We start from the raw sequence: 23078 nt of genomic DNA on the forward strand, positions 1-23078 counted from the left end.
ATCAGAGAACTAAAATGGACTGGAATGGGTGAATTTAACTCACATGACCATTATATCTACTACTGCGGGCAGGAATCCCTTAGAAGAAATGGAGTAGCCATCATGGTCAACAAAAGAGTCTGAAATGCAGTACTTGGATGCAATCTCAAAAACAACAGAATGATCTCTGTTCATCTCCAAGGCAAACCATTCAATATCACAGTAATCCAAGTCTATGCCCCAACCAGTAAGGCTGAAGAAGTTGAAGTTGAACGGTTCTATGAAGACCTACAAGACCTTTTAGAACTAACACCTAAAAAAGATGTCCTTTTCATTATAGGGGACTGGAATGCAAAAGTAGGAACTCAAGAAACACCTGCAGTAACAGGCAAATTTGGCCTTGGAATACGGAATGAAGCAGGGCAAAGTCTAATAGAGTTTTGCCAAGAAAATGCACTGGTCATAGCAAACACCTTCTTCCAACAACACAAGAGAAGACTCTACACATGGACATCACCAGATGGTCAACACTGAAATCAGATTGATTATATTCTTTGCAGCCAAAGATGCAGAAGCTCTATACAGTCAACAAAAACAAGACCAGGAGCTGACTGTGGCTCAGATCATGAACTCCTTATTACCAAATTCAGACTTAAATTGAAGAAAGTAGGGAAAACCGCTAGACCATTCAGGTATGACCTAAATCAAATCCCTTATGATTATACAGTGGAAGTAAGAAATAGATTTAAGGGACTAGATCTGATAGATAGAGTGCCTTTTGAACTATGGAAGGAGGTTGGTGACATTGTACAGGAGACAGGGATCAACACCATCCCCATGGAAAAGAAATGCAAAAAAGCAACATGGCTGACTGGGGAGGCCTTACAAATAGCTGTGAAAAGAAGAGGAGCAAAAAGCAAAGGAGAAAAGAAAAGCTATAAGCATCTGAATGCAGATTTCCAAAGAATAACAAAAAGAGATAAGAAAGCCTTCTTCAGCGATCAACACAAAAAATAGAGGAAAAGAACAGAATGGGAAAGACTAGAGATCTCTTCAAGAAAATTAGAGATACCAAGGGAACATTTCATGAAAAGATGGGCTCGATAAAGGACAGAAATTGTATGGACCTAACAGAAGCAAAAGATATTAAGAAGAGGTGGCAAGAATACACAGCAGAACCATACAAAAAAGATCTTCATGACCCAGATAATCACAATGGTGTGATAACTCACCTAGAGCCAGACATCCTGGAATGTGAAGTGAAGTGGGCCTTAGAAAGCATCACTATGATCAAAGCTAGTGGAGGTGATGGCATTCCAGTAGAGCTATTTCAATCCTGAAAGATGATGCTATGAAAGTGCTGCACTCAATATGTCAGCAAATTTGGAAAACTCAGCAGTGGCCACACTACTGGAAAAGTTCAGTTTTCATTCCAATCCCAAAGAAAGGCAATGCCAAAGAATGCTCAAATTATCACACAATTGTACTCATCTCACATGCTAGTAAAGTAATGCTCAAAATTCTCCAAGCCAGGCCTCACCAATATTTGAACTGTGAACTTCCTGATGTTCAAGCTGGTTTTAGAAAAGGCAGAGGAACCAGAGATCAAATTGCCAACATCTGCTGGATCATGTAAAAAGCAAGACAGTTCCAGAGAAACATCTATTTTTGCTTTATTGACTTTGCCAAAGACTTTGACTGTGTGGATTAGAATAAACTGTGGAAAATTCTGAGACAGATGGGAACACCAGACCACCTGACCTGCCTCTTGAGAAATCTGTATGCAGGTCAGGAAGCAACAGTTAGAACTGGACATGGAACAACAGACTGGTTCCAAATAGGAAAAGGAGTACATCAAGGCTGTATATTGTCACCCTGCTTATTTAACTTATATGCAGAGTACATCATGAGAAACGCTGGACTGGAAGAAACACAAGCTGCAATCAAGATTGCCGGGAGAAATATCAATAACCTCAGATATGCAGATGACACCACCGTTATGGCAAAAAGTGAACAGGAACTAAAAAGCCTCCTGGTGAAAGTGAAAGAGGAGAGTGAAAAAGTGGTTTAAAGCTCAACATTCAGAAAACGAAGATCATGGCATCTGGTCCCATCACTTCATGGGAAATAGATGGGGAAACAGTGGAAACAGTGTCAGACTTTATTTTTGGGGCTCCAAAATCACTGCAGATGGTGACTGCAGCCATGAAATTAAAAGACGCTTACTCCTTGGAAGAAAAGTTATGATCAAGCTAGATAGCATATTCAAAAGCAGAGACATTATTTTGCCAGCTAAGGTCCGTCTCCTGAAGGCTATGGTTTTTCTAGTAGTCATGTATGGATATGAGTTGGACTGTGAAGAAGGCTGAGTGCCGAAGAATTGATGGTCTTGCACTGTGGTGTTGGAGAAGACTCTTGAGAGTCCCTTGGATTGCAAGGAGATCCAACCAGTCCATCCTAAAGGAGATCAGCCCTGGGATTTCTTTGGAAGGAATGATGCTAAAGCTGAAACTCCAGTACTTTGGCCACCTCATCGAAGAGTTGACTCATTGGAAAATACTTTGATGCTGGGAGGGATTGGGGGCAGGAGGAGAAGGGGACGACAGAGGATGAGATGGCTGGATGGCATCACTGACTCGATGGACACGAGTCCAAGTGAACTCTGGAAGTTGGTGATGGACAGGGAGGTCTGGTGTGCTGCGATTCATGGGGTCGCAAAGAGTCAGACATGACTGAGCGACTGAACTGAACTGAGAAGAAATAAAGAATAAACAGAGATGAATAACACAATTACTAAAATTAAAAATACTCTAGAAGTAACCAATAGTAGAATAACTGAGACAGAAGAATGTATAAGTGAACAGGAAGATAGTGTGGTGGAAATAAATGCTAAAGAGCAGGAAAAAAAAATAATTGAGGCTAGCCTCAAAGAGCTCCTGGGCAATATTAAATGAACTGACATATCAGTTATAGGGGTGACAGAGGAAGACGAGAACAAGAAAGGCACTGAGAACTTTTTTGAAGAGATTATAGTCAAAAATTTCCCCAACCTGGGAAAGGAAATATTGAATCAAGTCCAAGCAGCACAAAGTCTCATACAGGATAAACCCAAGGAGAAACACATCAAGACAGATACTAATCAAGCTAACAGAGACTAAACACAAAGAAAGAATTTTAAGAACATCAAGGGAAAAGCAACAAGCAATGTACAAGGTAAAACCTGTGCAATTAACAACTGATCTTTCAGCAGAAATTCTGCAGGCCAGAAGGGAATGGCATGATACATTTATAGTACTGAAAAAAAAAAAAAAAAAACAAAACAAAAAACAACAACAACCCACAACCAAGATTACTCTATATGTCAAAGGTCTCATTCAAAATTGATAGAGAAATAAAAACTTTATAGACAAGCAAAAGTGAAAAGAAATTAGCACCACCAAACCAGCTTTACAACAAATATTAAAGGGTCTTATATAGGCAGTAAACACAAGACAAAGGGAAAACCTACAAAGACAAACCAAAAACGATTAAGAAAATTGCAATAGGAACATATATATCAATAATTTTTTTAAGTGTAAATGATTTAAACGATCCAACCAAAAGGCACAGACTGTCTGAGAGGATATATGAACAAGACTCATACATATACTGTCTACAAGAGACCTACTTCAGACCTAGAGACACGTACAGACTGAAAGTAAAAGGATGGAAAAAGATATACCATGAAAATGGAAATAAAAGGAAAGCCAGAGTGGGAAATCTGATAGTGGACAAAATAGACCTTAAAATAAAGAATATTATAAGAGATAAAGAAGGACACTATGTAATGATCAAGGGATCAATCCAAGAAGGCATAACAGTTGTAAATATTTATGCACCCAACACAGGAACACCTCCATATATAAGGCAAACACTAACAGACACAAAAGGGGAAATTGACAGTAACACAAGAGTAGGAGACTTTAAGCCCCCACTTACATCAATGGACAGACCATCAAAACAAAAAATTAATAAGGAAACACTGATCATAAATGAAACATTAGACCAAATGGACATAATTGATATCTTTAGAACTTTTCACTCCAAAGCAGAAGGGTACACTTTCTTCTCAAGTGCACATAGAACTTTCTCCAGGATAGACCATGTCTTGGGTCAAATAATCAAGCCTCAGTAAATTTAAGAAATCAAAAATCATATCAAGCATCTTTTCTGCCCACAATGCTATGAGACTAGGTATTAACTATAAGAAAAAAACTGTAAAAAAAATAACATGGAGATTAAACAATACATTTCTAAATAGTGAATAGGTTATTGAAGAAATAAAAAAGGAAATAAAAATTCCCAGAAGCAAATGACAATGAAAACATGACAACTCAAAACCTATGGTATGCATCAAAAGCAGTTCTAAGAGGGAAGTTTATAGCAATAAAATCATATCTCAGGAATCAAGAAAACCTAAATTGAATAGAAAACCTAACTTTACACCTAAAACAACTGGAAAAAGAAGAAGAAAAAAAAAACCTAAAGTTTTTAGAAGGAAAAAAAGTCATAAAGAGCAGAGCAGAAATAAAAGAAAAAAGAAATGAAGGAAACAATAGTTAAGGTTAATACAGATGAAAGCTGTTTCTTTGAGAAGATAAACAAAATGGAGAGACCACTTGCCAAACTCATGAAGAAAAAAAAGGGAGAAGAATCAAATCAAGAAAATCAGATATGAAAAAGCAGAGGTTACAACAGACAACACAGAAATACAAAGAATCATAAGAGTACTATGAGCAACTATATGCCAATAAAATTGACAACCTGGAAGAAATGGACAGATTCTTAGAAAAGTTCAACCTTCTAAAACTGAACCAAGAATAAATAGAAATTATGAACAAGCGAATTACAAGCACTGAAATTGAAACTGTGATCAAACATCTCCCAAAAAAACAAAAACCCAGGCCAGATGGCTTCACAGGTGAATTCTATCAAACATTTAGAGATGACCTAATACCTATCCTTCTAAAATTATTTCAAAAACTTGGAGAGGCAGGAACACATCCAAACTCATTTTATAAAGCCACCATCACCCTGATGGTGCAAAAACAACACAGGAAAAGAAAATTACAGGCCAATATCACTGATGAACAGAGATCCAAAAATCATCAACAAAATTCTAGCAAACAGAATTCAGCAACACAATAAAAAGTTCATACTCTATAATCGAGTCAGGTTTACCATAGGGATGCAAGGATTCTTCAATGTACACAATGTACACAATGTAAACAAATCAATTAATGTGATACACCATATTAACATATTGAGAGATTAAAACAATATGATAATCTCAATAGATGTGGGAAATGCTTTCAACAAAATTCAACACCCATTTATTATAAAAACTCTTCAAAAAATGGTCACAGAAGGAACATACTAAGTCCATTCAGTTGTGTCCAACTCTTTGCAACCCCATAGATTGTAGCCCACCAGTTTCCTCTGTCCATGGGATTCTCCAGGCAAGAACGCTGAAGTGAATTTCCATGTCCTCCTCCAGGGGATCATCCCGACCAAGGGATCAAACCCGCATCTCTTACATCTCCGGCATTGGCAGACAGATTCTTTACCACTAGCACCACCAGGGAAGCCCATAGAAGGAACATGAAGTGAAACGAAGTGTTAGTCGAATAGGCACTTCTGACTCTTTACAATACCATGGACTGGGGCTTTCCAGGCTCTTCTGTCCATGGGATTCTCCAGGTAAGAATACTGAAGCAGGTTGCCATTTCCTTCTCCAATAGAAGGAACATACCTCAACATAAAAAGGCCATATATGATAAACCCACAGCAGACATTATTCTCAATCATGAAAAAATGACAGCATTCCCTTTAAGATCAGGAGCAAGGCAAGGGTGCCCACTCTCACCACTATTATGCAACATAGTTTTAAAGTTTTAGCTATGCGAATTAGAGGAGAAGAAAAACAAAAAGTAATCCAAATTGGAAAAGAAGAAGCAAAAGTCTCACTCTTTGCAGATGACATGATACTATACACAGAAAACCCTAAAGGTACTATCAGAAAATTACTAGAGCTAATCAATTAATTTATCAAAATCACATAATACAAAATCAATACACAGAAATCACTTGCATTCCTATACACTTACAATAAAATATTAGAAAGATAAATTAAGGAATCAAATCCATTTACCACTGCAAGAAAAAGAATAAAATATCTAGGAATAAACTTACCTAAGGAGAAAAAAGAGCTATATAAAGAAAACTATAAGACACTGGTGAAATAAGTCAAAGATGACATAAACAGATGGAAAGATAATCCATGCTCCTGGCTTGGAGAATCAATCTTGTGAACATGACTATACTACCAAATGCAATCTACAGATTCAATGCAATCCTTATCAAATTATCAATGGCATTTTTCACAGAAGTAGAAAAACAACAACAAAAAAAACCTCACAATTTATATGGAAACACAAAAAGACCCCAAATAGCCAAAGCCAACTTGAGAAAGAAGAATGGAGCTGGAAGGAATCAACTTTGTTGACTTCAGACACTACTACAAAGCTACAGTCATCAAGACAGTATGGTACTACCACAAAAACAGAAATACAGACTAATGGAACAAGATAGAAAGCCCAGAGATAAACCAATGCACTGTGAGTACCTTATTTTTGATGAAGGAGACAGAATATACAATGGGGCAAAGACAGCTTCTTCCATAAGTGGTGCTGGGAAAACAGGACAGCTACATGTGAAAGAATGAAATTAGAACACTTCCTAACACCATATACAAAGATAGGCTCAAAATGGATTTAAGACCAGAAACTATTAAATTCTTAAGGGAAAAAATAAGCTGAACACTCGATGACATAAATCATAGCAGGATCCTTTATGGCCCACCTCCTAGAGTAATGAAAATAAAAACAAAAATAAACAAATAGGACCTAATTAAACTTAAAAGCTTTTTCACAGCAAAGGAAACTATAAACAAGGTGAAAAGACAACTCTCAGAATGAGAAAAAATAATAGCAAATGTAACAACTGACAAAGGATTAATTTTAAAAGTATACAAGCAGCTCATACAAGTCAATACTAGAAAAGCAAACAATCCAATCAAAAAGTGGGCAAAAGACCTAAACAGACATTTTTCCAAAAAAGACATACAGAAGACTAATAAACATGAAGACTAATAAACATCTTTTCATGAACATGAAAAGATGTTCAACATCACTCATTATTAGAGTGATGAAAATAAAAACTACAATGAGATATCACCTCACACTGGTCAGAATGGCCACCATAAAAAAAATCTACAAACAATAAATGCTGGGGAGGGTGTGGAGCAAAGGGAATCCTCTTGCACTGTTGATGGGGGTGTAAATTGCTGCAGCCACTATGGAAGTGAGTATGGAGGTTCCTTAAAAAACTAGGAAACCACCATACGACCCAGCAACCCCACTACTAGGCATATATCCTGAAGAAACCAAAGTTGAAAAGGAGAGATGTACCCCAATGTTTATGACAACATTATTTACACTATCTAGGACATGGAAGCAACCTAAATATTCATCAACAGATGAATGCATAAAGAAGCCGTGGTACATACATACAATGTAATATTACTCAACCATAAAAAGGAATGCATTTGATTTCAGTCCTAATTATGTGGATGAACCTAGAGCCTATTGTACAGAATGAACTCAGAAAGTGAAAAATAAATATCATATACTTTCAAAATTCTCCAAGCCAGGCTTCAGCAATATGTGAACCGTGAACTTCCAGATGTTCAAGCTGATTTTAGAAAAGGCAGAGGAACCAGAGATCAAATTGCCAATATCCATTGGATCATTGAAAAAGAAAGAGAGTTCAAGAAAAACATCTATTTCTGCTTTAAGGACTATGCCAAAGCCTTTGACTGTATGGATTACAATAAACTGTGGAAAATTCTGAAAGAGATGGGAATACCAGACCACCTGACCTGCCTCTTGAGAAATCTGTATGCAGGCCAGGAAGCAACAGTTAGAACTGGACAGGGAACAACAGACTGGTTCCAAATAGGAAAAGGAGTACGTCAAGGCTGTATATTGTCACCCTGCTTATTTAACTTATATGCAGAGTATATGAGAGAAACGCTGGGCTGGAAGAAGCACAAGCTGGAATCAAGATTGCCAGGAGAAATATCAGTAACCTCAGATATGCAGATGACACCACCCTTATGACAGAAAGTGAAGAGGAACTAAAAAGCCTCTTGATGAAAGTGAAAGAGGAGAGTGAAAAAGTTGGCTTAAAGCTCAACCATTCAGAAAACGAACATCATGGCATCCGGTTCCATCACTTCATGGGAAATAGATGGGGAAACTGTGGAAACAATGTCAGATTTTATTTTGGGGGGCTCCAAAATCACTGCAGATGGTGACTGAAGTCATGAAATTAAAAGGCTCCTACTCCTTGGAAGAAAAGTAACGACCAACCTAGATAGCATATTCAAAAGCAGAGACATTATTTTGCCAACGAAGGTCCATCTATTCAAGGCTATGGTTTTTCCAGTAGTCATGTATGGATGTGAGAGTTCGACTGTGAAGAAAGCTGAGCACCGAAGAATTGATGCTTTTGAACTGTGGTGTTGGAGAAGCCTCTTGAGAGTCCCTTGGACTACAAGGAGATCCAACCAGTCCATCCTAAAGGAGATCAGTCCTGGGTGTTCATTGGAAGGACTGATACTAAAGCTGAAACTCCAATACTTTGGCCACCTCATGCAAAGAGCTGACTCATTGGAAAAGACCCTGATGCTGGGAGGAATTGGGGGCAGGAGGAGAAGGGGATGACAGAGGATGAGATGGTTGGATGGCATCACCAACTCGATGGACATGAGTTTGAGTGAATTCCGAGAGTTGGTGATGGACAGGGAGGCCTGGTATGCTGCGATTCATGGGGTCGCAACGAGTCGGACATGACTGAGCAACTGAACTGAACGGAATGCATATATATGGAATACAGAAAGACAGTACTGATTAACCTATTTGCAGGGCAGAAACAGTGATACACAGAGAATAGACTTATGGACATGGGGCTGGGGAGAAGGAAGGAGACGGTGGGATGTATGGAGAGAGTAACATGGAAACATAGACTACCATAAGTAAAATAGATAGCCAATGGGAATTTGCTGTATAATTCAGGAAGCTCAAACTGGGGCTTTGTAACAAGCTAGAGGGGTGGGATGAGGAGGGAAGTGGGAGGGTTGTTCAAGAGGGTGGGGACATAAGTATGCCTATGGCTGATTCATATTGATGCTTGGCAGAAATCAACACAATACTATAAAGCAATTATCCTTTAATTAAAAATAAATACATTTAATTTTTTTTAAAAAGGCACAGAAATGACCTAAGAAGGTGTACATGTGCCATGAAAGAAATCTTATCTCTTGTAGCTGTAGAGCTGAAATTGCTGAAAATCAAATACAGAATGTCATCTTGTGACTGGCTGACTTACAATGCAAGTTGAACTCCCAGCCTTGCAAGGTGTCTGTGTTAAAGTGAGGACATAGATTTTTAAAGAATGAGATCTTATAAATTGAAATGGGGTAATGTGGGAAGACGCTGAAGAAGCTGAGGACATTGGGCCCCAAAATTCTTTTAAATCTTATTTACCAATCCAAGGGACATCTTTCCACCAGTGGAAAGTGCCCTCCTCAATCCCAGCAGAATTAACTTCTCAACTCCTTTCAAAAGTAGTCTTTTACCTCCAGCAGCAGCAACATCTCAACCTTGATTGTTATCAGCTTTTCCATCAATAGCAGTATCAGGGTTCCCTCTTCCACCTAGAGTTAATCATGCATTGCCCAAAGAAATTGTAAAGATCCCTTCTAAGGCAGTTGCCATGTAAGACAATGGTGATTCTTCCAAGGGCCCACCTCCACCACCACTCTTTACTTCTATACCTATAACTAGACTGGAATACCTGCAGGCCCCTAAAGATGAGGTACAATGTGTGTGACCCATAAGGAGGTGTATGTATTTCAAAATAACTACTTGAATTTTCTAATTATACAAACCAAAATTCTGGGAACATGTGTGGAAATGGATAAGAAGGGTGTGGATAATAGTGGATGGAACATAATGAATCAGGACAAATTTTTTGATATGGGCTCATTAAACAGAAATTACATGTTTAATGTCACAGCCCAGGGAGTTAGAAAGGACTCTTAACAGTTTGTTTAGTTTGTTGTTTGGTAGAACTAAAAGGTAGCCAGCATGAGTGAGCTGAAAATGCTAGACATGCCTTGATTTAGCAGAGGAAGGGCTACAAAGACTTAGGGCTTAGGGAGGTTGGAATGGTGGAGGTTGTCATTAAAGACCAACTCACCCAAACAGAGATGGTCCAAAAGACATACATTTTACCAATGTTGTGAGGCATATATTTGTGAGGAGAGCCACAGCATCCTTGAAGAGCTCTGTGGTCACTCTTCTTTGTAGGCCACACCTCACAGTGGGAACTACTGTTTATTAGAAAACCTAAATGCAGTGGGAATAATTGTATCCTTAGATGACAGAGGCCAAGTGGCTGCATTCAACCATTAAAGGCAATGTGGGCATGATTTCTGTAATGGACAGTAGAATTAAAGCTGCAATTACAAAAGTGTGACTTGCCAGACCTATAGCATTGGCTAATTGATCATAGTATTCTTAGAAGTAAAAGAGATAGGAAACCTACTAAAACCTAACTTGATCTATATGAGCAGAAAAGTCCTAAGTCAAGTAAACCAAAGTCCAACCTAAGTCATAGAAATGGAGTCATAGTCACTCAATCAATTACCAGACAAGCCAGTTTACAGACCCAGAAACCCTTGAAAAAAAGGAAGGGCACATTGCTTCAAGGAAAGACTGCTTCTGCTGCTGCTGCTGCTGCTGCTAAGTCACTTCAGTGATGTCCGACTCTGTGCGACCCCATAGACGGCAGCCCACCAGGCTCCCCCGTCCCTGGGATTCTCCAGGCAAGAACACTGGAGTGGGTTGTCATTTCCTTCTCCAATACATGAAAGTGAAAAGTGAAAGTGAAGTTGCTCAGTAATGTCAGACTCTTCACGACCCCATGTACTGCAGCCCACCAGGCTCCTCCATCCATGGGATTTTCTAGGTAAGAGTACTGGAGTGGGGTGCCATTGCCTTCTCCATCAAGGAAAGACTAGTACACTAATAATTTTACTGTTATTCTTTCTCTCAATCTTACCCAAAAGGATCTATGGCCTTTTACCACAATAACTGTGTACTGAAGAAAAGGAAATAATTAGACCTTTGGGGACTACTAGGCTCTGGCTCTGAACTGATATTAATTCCAGGAAACCCAAAATGTCACTGTGGTCCTCTCGTCAGAGTAGGAGCTTATGGAGGTCAGGTGATCAATAGTGTTTTAGCTCAGATCCATCTCACAGTGTGTCCCAAAAACATACTGTGGTTATTTTCCCAGCTTCAGAATGCATAATTGGAATAGACATACTTAGTAAAGGGTAGAATTCCCACATTGGTTCTCTATAATCTGTGGAATGAGGGTTATCATGATGTGAAAGCCCACATGGAAGCCCTTAGACCTGCTTCTAACTAGAAAAGCAGTGTATCTAAAGCAATACCACATTCCTGAAAGGATTGCAGAGATGTGTGCCACCAACATGGAATTGAAAGACATCTGAGTGGTAATTCCTATCATATTCCCATTCATCTCTCCTATTTGGCTTTTGAGGAAGACAGATGGGTTTTGGATAATGACACTAGATCATGATAAGCTTAAGCAGGTAATGCCTCTAATTGTAGCTGCTATACCAAATGTAGTTTCACTGATTGAGCAAATTAACATATCCCCTGGTACCTGATATACAGCTATAGATCTGTCAAATGTCTTTTTCTACATCTTTGTACATAAAAATCCACCAGAAGCATTTTGCTTTCATCTGAGAAGGCCAAATATACACTTTCACTATTCTTCCTCTGAAGTGTATGGACTCTCCATCCCTATGTTATAATTTAGTTCTCAGTGGCCTTGATCAATTTTCCCTTCCACAAGATACTACACTATTCTATTACATTGATAACATTATGTTGATTGGACCCAGAGAGCAAGAGATAGCAACCACTATAAACTTGGTAAGACATTTGTATGTCAGAGAATGGGCAATATATCTGACTAAAATTCAGGTGACTTATGCTGCTCCTGCTGCTGCTAAGTCGCTTCAGTCATGTGTGACTGGACTCTGTGTGACCTCATAAACGGCAGCCCACCAGGCTCCCCCGTCCCTGGGATTCTCCAGGCAAGAATACTGGAATGGGTTGCCATTTCCTTCTCCAATGCATGAAAGTGAAAAGTGAAAGTGAAGTTGCTCAGTCGTGTCTGAGACCCCATGGACTGCAGCCTACCAGGCTCCACCATCCATGGGATTTTCCAGGCAAGAGTACTGGAGTGGGGTGCCATTGCCTTCTCGCCAGGTGACTTATACCTCAGTGAAATTTCTAGGTGTCTTGTGATATGAGACATGTTGAGAATTCCTTTCTAAGTGAAGGATATATTGTTGCATTTGGCTCCTTCTACAACTAAGAAAGAGACATAACACCTAGTGGGCTTCTTTGTATTATGGAGGTAGCATATTCCTATTTTGGTGTACTTCTGTGGTCCATTTACCAAGTCAACCAAAAAGTTGCTACTTTTAATTGGGGCCCAGAACAAGGGAAGGCTCTACAACAGGTCCTGGCTGCTGTGGAAACTGCTCTGCCACTTGGACTATATTATCCTGCATATTCAATGGTGCTTAAAGCAGGTAGGTGAAGGTGAAGGTGAAGTCGCTCAGTCGTGTCTGACTCTTTGCGACCCCATGGATTGTAACCTACTAGGCTTCTCTGTCCATGGGATTCTCCAGGCAAGAATACTGGAGTGGATTGCCATTTCATTCTCCAAGGGATCTTCCCGACCCAGGGATTGAACCCGGGTCTCCCACATTGGAGGCAGACGCTTTAACCTCTGAGCCACCAGGGAAGCCCAAAGGTAGGGATAATCTTTAAAGATTTTGAGAGGCCTGTCTAGGTGAATTGGAGCACAGAACTTTAGGCTTTTGGAACAAGATCTTGCCATCATCTGCAGATAACTACTCTCCATTTGAGAACTAGTTTTTGGCCTGCTGCTGGGCCTTAGCAGAGACTAAATGCTTTACTATGGGCCACCAAGTTACCATGTTCCCTAAGCTGCCAATCATGAACTGGGTTTTATCTGACACACCAAGCTATAAAGTTGGAAATTCACTGCAACACACCATTATCAAGTGTAAGTGGTATATACAGGATTGGACTGAAGCAGGCTTTAGAGGCACAAGTAAGTTAAGTAAAGAAGTGGCCCAAATGCCTACGGTCTCCACTCCTCTTTTTTTTTTTTTTGAATCAATTTCTTTTAAATTACCTTCTCTCTCCCATTCTGGTCCATTTGGCCTTATGGGGAGTTCTATAAGATAAGCTGGCAGAAAAAGAGAAGACTCCAACCTGGTTTACAGATGGTTTTGGACAACATAAAGGCACCACCTGAAAGCGGAGAAATACTGCACTACAGGCCCTTTCTGAGACATTGCTGAAGGCCACTGATAAAGTGACATTCTCCCAGTGTAAAATCTTTGAGCAGTGCACCTGGTTGTTCACTTCACTTGGTAGGAGTAATGGTCAAATCTGTGATTATATATAAATTTATGGGTGGTAACCAACGATTTGGCTGGATTGTCTGGTACTTGGAAGGAATATGATCAGGAAAATGGTAACAAAGGCATTTGGGGAAGAGGTATGTGGAAAGAGGGCTTCCCTGGTGACTCAGACAGTAAAGAATCTGTCTGCAATGCAGGACACCTAGATTTGATCCTTGGGTAGGGAAGATCCCTTAGAGAAGGGAATGGCTACCCACTCCAGTATTCTTGCCTGGATAATTCCATACAGAGGAGCCGGGCTGGCTACAGTTCATGGGGTCACTGAGAGTTGGGTGACTAACACTATGTGGATAGAACTCTCTGAATGGGCAAAAAAATATGAAGATATCTGTATTTTATATGAATTGTTACCAAAGAGTAACCTTAGCAGAGCATGATTTTCGTAACCTAGTTGATAGTATGATCCATCCCTGGGTACCAGTCAGACCTATCATTGCCCAATGGGCTCATGAACAAAATGAGCAGGGATGGAGGTTGTAGTTGTGCTAAGTAACATAGATTTCTACCCATCAAAGTCAGTCTGACTATGGCCACCATTGAATTGCCCAATCTACTAGCAACAGAGAACAACACTGAGCTCCTCCTATGAAGCCATACCCTGGGTTGATCAGCCAGCTCCCCGGGGGCAGGTTGATTATATCAGACCACTTCTATCATGGAAGTAAAAGAATTTTGTTCTTTCTCAAATAGCATACTGTGAATGTGGATTTGTCTTTGCAGCATACAATGCTTCTATCATCAGTATCATCTTTAGACTTAACAGAATGCCTTATTCACCATCATGATATACTACACAGCATTGTTTGTAATCAAGAACAGTGAATAAGTGTGTCAGTGAACCCGTGCTCATAGAATTCACTGATCTTATCATGTTCCCCGCCATCCTGAAGCAGCTGGCTTAATGCTTGCTCAGTCACTCTGTCATGTTCAACTCTTTGAGACCTCATGGACTGTACCCTGTGAGACTTCTTAGTCCATGGAATTTTCCAGGCAAGAATACTGGAGCAGGTTGCCATTTCTTACTTCAGGGGACCTTCTCGATTCAGGGATCAAACCCAGGTCTCTTGCATCTCCTGCTCTAGCAGGCTAATTCTTTATCACTGTGCAAGCTTGCTTGATGGTACAGGGTAATGGCTTTTGAAAATTCAGTTACAGTGCCCACTAGATGGTGATATCATTCAGAGTGTAATATTCTCCAGAAACCTGTATATGCTTTGAATCAACATCCAATATATGATAACTGTTGCTCCAATAGCCAGGATTTATGGATCCAAGAATCAAGGGGTAAAAATGGGAGTGGCATCACTTATGATTACCCTTAGTCGTCTGTTAGCAAGATTTTTTATTCTTGTTACCATGATATTATGCTTTGTTGGATTGGAGATCTTAGTTCCAAATGGAAGAATGCTTCCACTAGTAGACACAATGATTCTGTTGAAAAAAAAGTTAAGACTGTCACCCAGGCATTTTGGGCTCCTAATGCCTCTATTTATTTATTTGGCCATGCTGTGTGGCTTGTGGGATCTTAGTTCTCCAACCAGGGATCAAACCCAGGATCTTGGCAGTGAAAACAGGGAGTCCTGACCACTGACTGACAGGGAATTTCCCCTAGTGCCTCTAAATCAACAGGCAAATAAGGGAATTATTGGACTGACTGAGGTGTTTGATAGTGAATAAGAAGGGAATATTGGACTGTTACTCCAGAATGGAGGTAAAGAGGAGTATATCTGGTATACAGGATATCTCTTAGTGCTTCTCTTGTTTACCATGTTCTGTGATTAAGATCAATGGAAAACTTACAACAAACAAATCCAGGAAAATTAGTAATGACCCAGATTTTTCAGGAATGAAGGTTTGAATCATCCTACCAGATAAAGAACCCTGACCAGCTGAAATATTTACGGAAGACAGTTCAGTTCAGTTCAGTTGCTCAATTGTGTCCACCTCTTTGTGACCCCATGAATCACAGCACGCCAGGCCTCCCTGTCCATCACCAACTCCCGAAGTTCACTCAGACTCGCGTCCATCGAGTCATTGATGCCATCCAGCCATCTCATCCTCGGTCATCCCCTCCTTCTCCTGCCCCCAATCCCTCCCAGCATGAAAGTCTTTTTCAGTGAGTCAACTCTTTGCATGAGGTGGCCAAAGTACTGGAGTTTCAGCTTTAGCATCATTTCTTCCAAAGAAATCCCAGGGCTGATCTCCTTCAGAATGGACTGGTTGGATCTCCTGGCAGTCCAAGGGACTCTCAAGAGTTTTCTCCAACACCACAGTTCAAAACATCAATTCTTCAGTGCTCAGCCTTCTTCACAGTCCAACTCTCACATTCATACATGACTACTGGAAAAACAATAGCCTTGACTAGACAGACCTTAGTCGGCAAAGTAATGTCTCTGCTTTTGAATATACTATCTAGGGTGCTCATAACTTTTCTTCCAAGGAGTAAGTGTCTTTTAATTTCATGGCTGCAATCACCATCTGCAGTAATTTTGAAGCCCCCCAAAATAAAGTCTGCCACTGTTTCCACTGTTTCCCCATCTATTTCCCATGAAGTGATGGGACCAGATGCCATGATCTTAGTTTTCTGAATGTTGATCTTTAAGCCAGCTTTTTCACTCTCCTCTTTTACTTTCATCAAGTGGCTTTTTAGCTCCTCTTCACTTTCTGCCATCAGGGTGGTGTCATCTGCATATCTGAGGTTATTGAGATTTCTCCCAGCAATCTTCATTCCAGCTTGTGTTTCTTCCAGTCCAGCGTTTCTCATGATGTACTCTGCATATAAGTTAAATAAGCAGTGTGACAATATACAGCCTTGACATACTCCTTTTCCTATTTGGAACCAGTCTGTTGTTCCATGTCCAGTTCTAACTGTTGATTCCTGGCCTGCATACAGATTTCTCAAGAGGCAGTTCAGGTGGTCTGGTATTCCCATCTCTTTCAGAATTTAAGGGAATACAAAATGGATAGCTGCTGCTGCTGCTGCTGCTGCTAAGTCGCTTCATTCATTGTTATGCCCAGAGTCTAAGTCCCCAAAACTGAGAGAATAAGACGTCCACAGCAATGCAAAAGCATGAAGGGGTTTTATTTCTAACTTGAGCTAGGGCTCCTGCCACATCCAATGCAGTGGAGTGGAGTAAGGAGCCCCGAGCCCAGATTTACAGCAGTATTTATAGGTTTTAGAACAGAGAGTTGGCAAGGGCTGATTGGCTGCAGGAGTTTCCTAGTATTTACTAATTGGCTATTGGCTGCATGGGGATGTCTTTTACATCCTGAAAAACTCAAACCAGGTTACGGGGAGTATGCTGATTAGACAAGTCCTGGCATCCGTGGGGATGACCTCACTGGGCAATGACTCAGCCTTTCCCGTGAGTCCTACCTTAGTCCCTGAAGCCTATCAGGGCATTTGTTAGGTCCCAACATTCCCACCTGTCCTTTGATCATGGAGAGGAATCTTCCTCTTCATTCTGAGACATTGCCTGATATTGTTGTCTCAGCATCATCACTTGAACTGTACTGATATGTTCTTTTTACAAAGGTCCAAGGTCGAAGAATAAATCTGGCCACGAAGTATTGGGGGGATTCCAGTAGTCGAATTGAGCACCTCATGGGTTAGTCCATTAAGAAGCATCCAGGTGATCTTAGCAGGTTGATGTGGGTTAGCACCAGCAGTTCCGGAGTGGAGAAGGAGGGCCACCAACAGGAGAGTCAGGGGGATTTGTCTGGGGCCAGCTGGTGGATGAGCTTCATTTTTAAGGGGTTGGTGGGTTTCGGCATTGCCTTCCATTCTTTTTGGGCCTTTTCTTGTTCCTCTGGGATGGCATGACACACGTGGTTGCAGTGCACCCAGGGTCCAATTCTGTCCACCTTTAGGGCAGTGGGGGTGGTAAGGAGAACAACATAGGGGCCCTTCCATCTTGGCTCTAAGGTTTTTGACTGGTGTCTCTTAACCCAGACCCAATTTCCTGGGTCCATAATCTGGGACGGGATTGTTCCTTTACTCTGGCCCTCATGAACTTCTTGTATCAGTGACCAGATATGTTTATGCACTTTACTTAAAGCCAGCATCTCTTGTTGGAACGTGCGTAGTGAGAGATATGGTTTAGTCTTTCCCTCAAACACTGAACAAATGGGGGGTGGACTTCCATATACAATTTCAAAGGGAGTCAAACCTAGTTTATAGGGGGTATTGCATGCCCGAAAAAGCACAAAGGGAAGGAGGGTTACCCAGTCCCCGCCACTCTCTATTCCCAGCTTTGTTAAAGTTTCTTTTAGGGTCCGATTCATTCTTTCTACTTGTCCTGAGCTCTGGGGACTGTACTTGCAATGTAGCTTCCATTTGGTCCCCAGGGCTGAGACCAGTCCTTTAACAATTTTGCTCACAAATGCAGGTCCATTATCAGAGCCAATAGATGCTGGCGGCCCAAACCTATGTATTATCTCTTCTAGGAGCTTAGCCACTATTATTGCTGTCTCCTTTTTAGTGCGGTAAGCTTCTACCCACCCAGAAAATGTATCAACCAAAACTAACAGGTAATGATAGCCATAATTGCCTGGCCTTATCTCTGTAAAATCTATCTCCCAATGCTGTCCCGGCCTTTCCCCCCAGTATCTTACACCCGTGTGCTGTCCTTTTCCCTGCCTCATCATCTGACAGGCCTTACAGGTGTGGACTATGTCCTGTATGGTTTTCTTTTGTCAGGGAAACCGCAGCTGGGCTGCTCGTAGAAGCGTCAAAGTCTTTTTCTCTCCCAAATGGGTTGTTTGATGTAAATGGGTACAGAGATGTCTGCCCCGGTCGGCAGGAAGCAACAGATTGTCATCCTGGTCCCGATACCATCCGTCCTTGCCCACAGGGCGGTTGGTGTTATCCTGCATCCAGCTTAAATCGGAGGGGGAGTATATGGGGCTTGAGGGGAGAGTCCCCATCCCCGGCGGTGGTAATCCTACAGCCAGCACATGAGCTTGGCAGTATCCAGCGGCCACCTTGCAGGCTGCTGCATCGGCAGCACGGTTGCCTCGGGCCCTGGCATCTTCTCCTTTCTGGTGTCCTGCGACATGTATTATGGATATCGCCCAGGGCAAGTGGACCGCTGCCAAGAGTCTGCGTATTTCAGGTAAGTTCTTAATTTCTTTTCCCTCTGCCATCAAGAACCCCCGTTCTTTATATATAGGGCCTTGAATATGCATGGTGCTGAATGCATACCGGCTGTCAGTGTAAATGGTGATCTTTTTTCCTTTCGCCCTCTTTAGTGCTTGTGTCACAGCTATCAGTTCTGCTTTTTGGGCAGATCTTCCAGGGGGCAAAGTCTCGTTGAACAACGTCGGTGAGTTTTTAAATCCCGGTGGAAGGCGAGTCCAGGTCAGCAGTCCTACAGTTTGACTGTCTTCGTCAGTCTATTCAAATGCGAAGGTCTCTTGGCTCTGGGGGGCCCGAGGCAAACTGAAAAAGGCATCTTTTAAGTCCAAGATTGTATACCAGATGTAATCTGGTGGCAAGCCACTCAGGAGGGTGAATGGGTTAGGGACAGTGGGATGAATGTCACTCACCCGTTTGTTGACTTCACGAAGATCTTGGATGGGTCTAAAGTCCGTTCCCCTGGGCTTTTTCACAGGCAGCAGGGGAGTATTCCATGGGGACTGGCACTTTTTAAGAATCCCTACCTTTAGGAGGCACTGTATGTGTGACGTGATTCCTTGACGGGCCTCCTGACTCATGGGGGTACTGCTTTATCTTCACAGGGGTAGCATTTGCTTTTAATTCAACAATGATGGGAGGTCTTTGTTTTGCCAGTCCTACTCCTGCCATCTTGGCCCAGGCCAGAGGGTATTTTTGGATCCATTGTAGTATAGCCGGGTCCACAGCTGCAGGGGGTTTTGGTGAATATAGTCTGTATTCATCTCTCAGTGCCAGGGATAAAACATGAATTGGTTGTCCAATCCCGTCTGTGACTGATATCCCTCCAGAGTCAAAGTGAATTTGCGCATTGACTTTGGACAATAGGTCTCTTCCTAATAAAGGGGCCGGACATTCTGGGATCACCAGAAATGAGTGGGACACCCGTTGGGCTCTCAAGTCCACTTTTCGTTTAGTAGTCCAGTAATATCTTTTTGTCCCGGTGGCTCCCTGGACCAAGTTAGTCTTCTTGGACATTGGCCCGAATTTTTGATTGAGGACCGAGTATTGGGCTCCCGTATCTACCATGAAGCCGACTGGTTTCCCCTCCACATTAATAGTTACCCAGGACTCGGGGAGGGGTGCTGGGCCCTGACCCCCCTAATCACTATCTTCTCCTGCATATAAAGTGTGGGTACCCGAGGGAGACTCTCCTTTTCTTACAGTCCTTTTTTTCAGGTTTCTCTTGGGGCACTCATTTTTCTAGTGCCCTTGCTCTTTGCAATAGGTGCATTGGTCTCTCTTTAGGGTCGATATGGCTGGTTTCTCCCTTCCTTTCGGCTGGTTGTCTCGAGTCTTCTGGGAATCAGGTCCCAGTCTCGTCCCTGCAAAGAAAATTTGAGCCAGCTCTTTCTGATTTCTTCGGTTTTCCTTAGCTCTAAATTCCCTTTCCTCTCGTCTAATTTGTTCCTCCCTCTCCTCAGGGGTCTCTCTGTTATTAAACACTTTCTCAGCTGCCCTCACCAGATCCTGTATTGACTGTTCTCCCAGCCTCTCTATCCTCTGTAACTTCCTCCTGATATCTGGAGCTGCCTGATTAAAAAGGCTAGCAAGACTGCTTCACGTGACTCATCAGCCTGAGGGTCCACGGGCGTATACTGCCTGAAAGCCTCCATTAACCTCTCTAAAAAGGCTGCTGAGCTCTCATTTGGCTCCTGCCTTATCAAATTTACCTTAGACAAATTCGTTGGTTTCCTGGCAGCTGCCCGGAGGCCAGCCATCAGTCTGGCGGTACACTCGGAGACACTCCCTACCTTCAGCGTTCAAAATCCCAGTTCAGTCGCATCAAAGGAAACCCCTCCTCGATTAGGTGGGGCTGCGTGGTGGGTCTTCCATCCACTCCTGGAACATGTTTTTGTGCTTTCGATAGAATTCGCTCCCGTTCCTCCGTGGTGAAGAGCACCTGCAACAGCTGCTGACAATCATCCCAAGTAGGATTGTGAGTAAACAAGACAGAATCTAAGAGATCAATAAGACTTTGGGGTTTTTTGGAAAAAGAAGGGGTTTGAGTTTTCCAGTTATATAAATCACTCGTAGAAAACGGCCAGTACTGGTATGTTCGCTCCCCACCGGGATTTGCTGGCCCCACACGGACAGGGAATGCCCGAACGGTGGATGAAGGAGCCTCCTGGCTTCCATCCTCAGAGAAGTCTCCACCCCTTCAAGTCCTTCCACGAGTTCCTTGGGCCGGCCCCCCTTCCCATGGCGGAGCTGAGGGTTCTGGGACCCTCCTTTGTTCTACGGACAACACCTGCGGTACCTGTGGGGACAAGGGTGGCTGCATATATGGGGGAGGTGAGATTTCAGTGTCTAAGTCAATCAGGCTAGGATATAAAGAGGATTCCTGGAGTATCGGCTTCTTCTTCTGACTCTCCTGATCTTCATGATCAGTCATTACAGACAAAGGGGTGGAAGAGCTTTGACCCATAATGACGGAGCTCACAATGAACACACAAAGAAACAAAAATGGCGCTGGCACACAAAGAAAGGCGACAGACAGAAGACAGACAAATATCGGCCAAAAACACAGAACTAGGTCTATCCCGGGTTACTGATGTCTTGCTTCCCAATGTTATCTCACCGAAGGGCGTCCACTGCCCACCAGATTCGGAGTCTGGAGGGATGTTCCTTCCCAATCCCTCACAGAACCAGCTGCCTTCCAGGGTGAATGCTGGGCCCCGGTCTTATGCTGGCTGCCAGTTGCCTTCCAGCGCACTCACTGGGCCTCAGTCTTACACTGGCTAGGACGACTAATTCACCTCTGATTAGGCCTAACAAGAACCAGCTGCCTTCCAGTGCATATGCTGGGCCTCGGCCTTACACTGGACTTAACCAGACTTAACACTGGTGTTCAAATATCTTTCCTCCTCGTGAGGAAACCCCTTCTACCAGGAGAGTGTTATTCTTCCCAGTTAAAGGGATCCTGGATGAGCCCCCAAATATTATGCCGAGTCCAAGTCCCCAAAACTGAGAGAATAAGACGTCCACAGCAATGCAAAAGCATGAAGGGGTTTTATTTCTAGCTCGAGCTAGGGCTCCTGCCACATCCAATGCAGTGGAGTGGAGTAAGGAGCCCCGAGCCCAGATTTACAGCAGTATTTATAGGTTTTAGAACAGAGAGTTGGCAAGGGCTGATTGGCTGCAGGAGTTTCCTAGTATTTACTAATTGGCTATTGGCTGCATGGGGATGTCTTTTACATCCTGAAAAACTCAAACCAGGTTACGGGGAGTATGCTGATTAGACAAGTCCTGGCATCCGTGGGGATGACCTCACTGGGCAATGACTCAGCCTTTCCCGTGAGTCCTACCTTAGTCCCTGAAGCCTATCAGGGCATTTGTTAGGTCCCAACATCATGTCCGACTCTGTACGACCCCATAGACGGCAGCCCACCAGGCTCCCCCATCCCTGGGATTCTCCAGGCAAGAACACTGGAGTTGGTTGCCATTTCCTTCTCCAATGCATGAAAGTGAAAAGTGAAAGTGAAGTTGCTCAGTCGTGTCCAACTCTTTGTGATCCCATGGACCAGGTTCCTCTGCCAATGGGATTTTCCAGGCAAGAGTACTGAAGAAGGTAATTATAAAATACCAGCTATGTCCACTGATCAGTGATAGAAACAAGAACTGTAATTATCATGGGTGATTTTCTACTTACTTTGCTATGAATGCAGGTGTGTGTGTGTATGCATGTAAGGTGTATTGATTTTATATCACAATATTTAAGTAGTGTCAATTTTACATTATAATATTTAAATAATGGGAAATTAAGAGAACTAAACATCACTCAAGGACTTTATTTCCTATTTAGGTGTCGGTATTTTTCAGTTATTTGCAGGATGTTTTTATCGTGTTAGAATTAAGACCTTGTTATTGTCTTTATTTGGTAGTTAAATATGGTTTTAGATCGACAGGGGTGGGCTTCTAATGGTTAATTTTGTGTGTCAACCTGTCAATTGGCCTAGGGGTGCCCAGATTAAACACTACTTCTAGGTGTGTCAAATCTCAGTTCAGTTCAGTTAAATCACTCAGTAGTTTCTGGCTCTTTGTAACCCCATGGACTGCAGCACGCCAGGCTTCCCTGTCCAGCACCAGCTCCCAGACCTTGCTCGAACTTATGTCCATCAAGTTGGTAATGCCATCCAACAACCTCATCCTCTGTCACTCCCTTCTCCTCCTGCCTTCACTCTTTCCCAGCATAAGGGT

At 42.2% G+C, this 23078-nt stretch overlaps 1 pseudogene; it reads left to right on the forward strand.

Annotated features, from left to right (window-relative positions):
* Positions 1–5918: 5918 nt before the first annotated feature.
* LOC138930749 (uncharacterized) lies at positions 5919–13536 on the forward strand (annotated as a pseudogene).
* The last annotated feature ends 9542 nt before the right edge of the window (positions 13537–23078 follow it).

Source organism: Ovis canadensis, chromosome X (assembly GCF_042477335.2).
Source record: "Ovis canadensis isolate MfBH-ARS-UI-01 breed Bighorn chromosome X, ARS-UI_OviCan_v2, whole genome shotgun sequence".
NCBI lineage: Eukaryota > Metazoa > Chordata > Mammalia > Artiodactyla > Bovidae > Ovis > Ovis canadensis.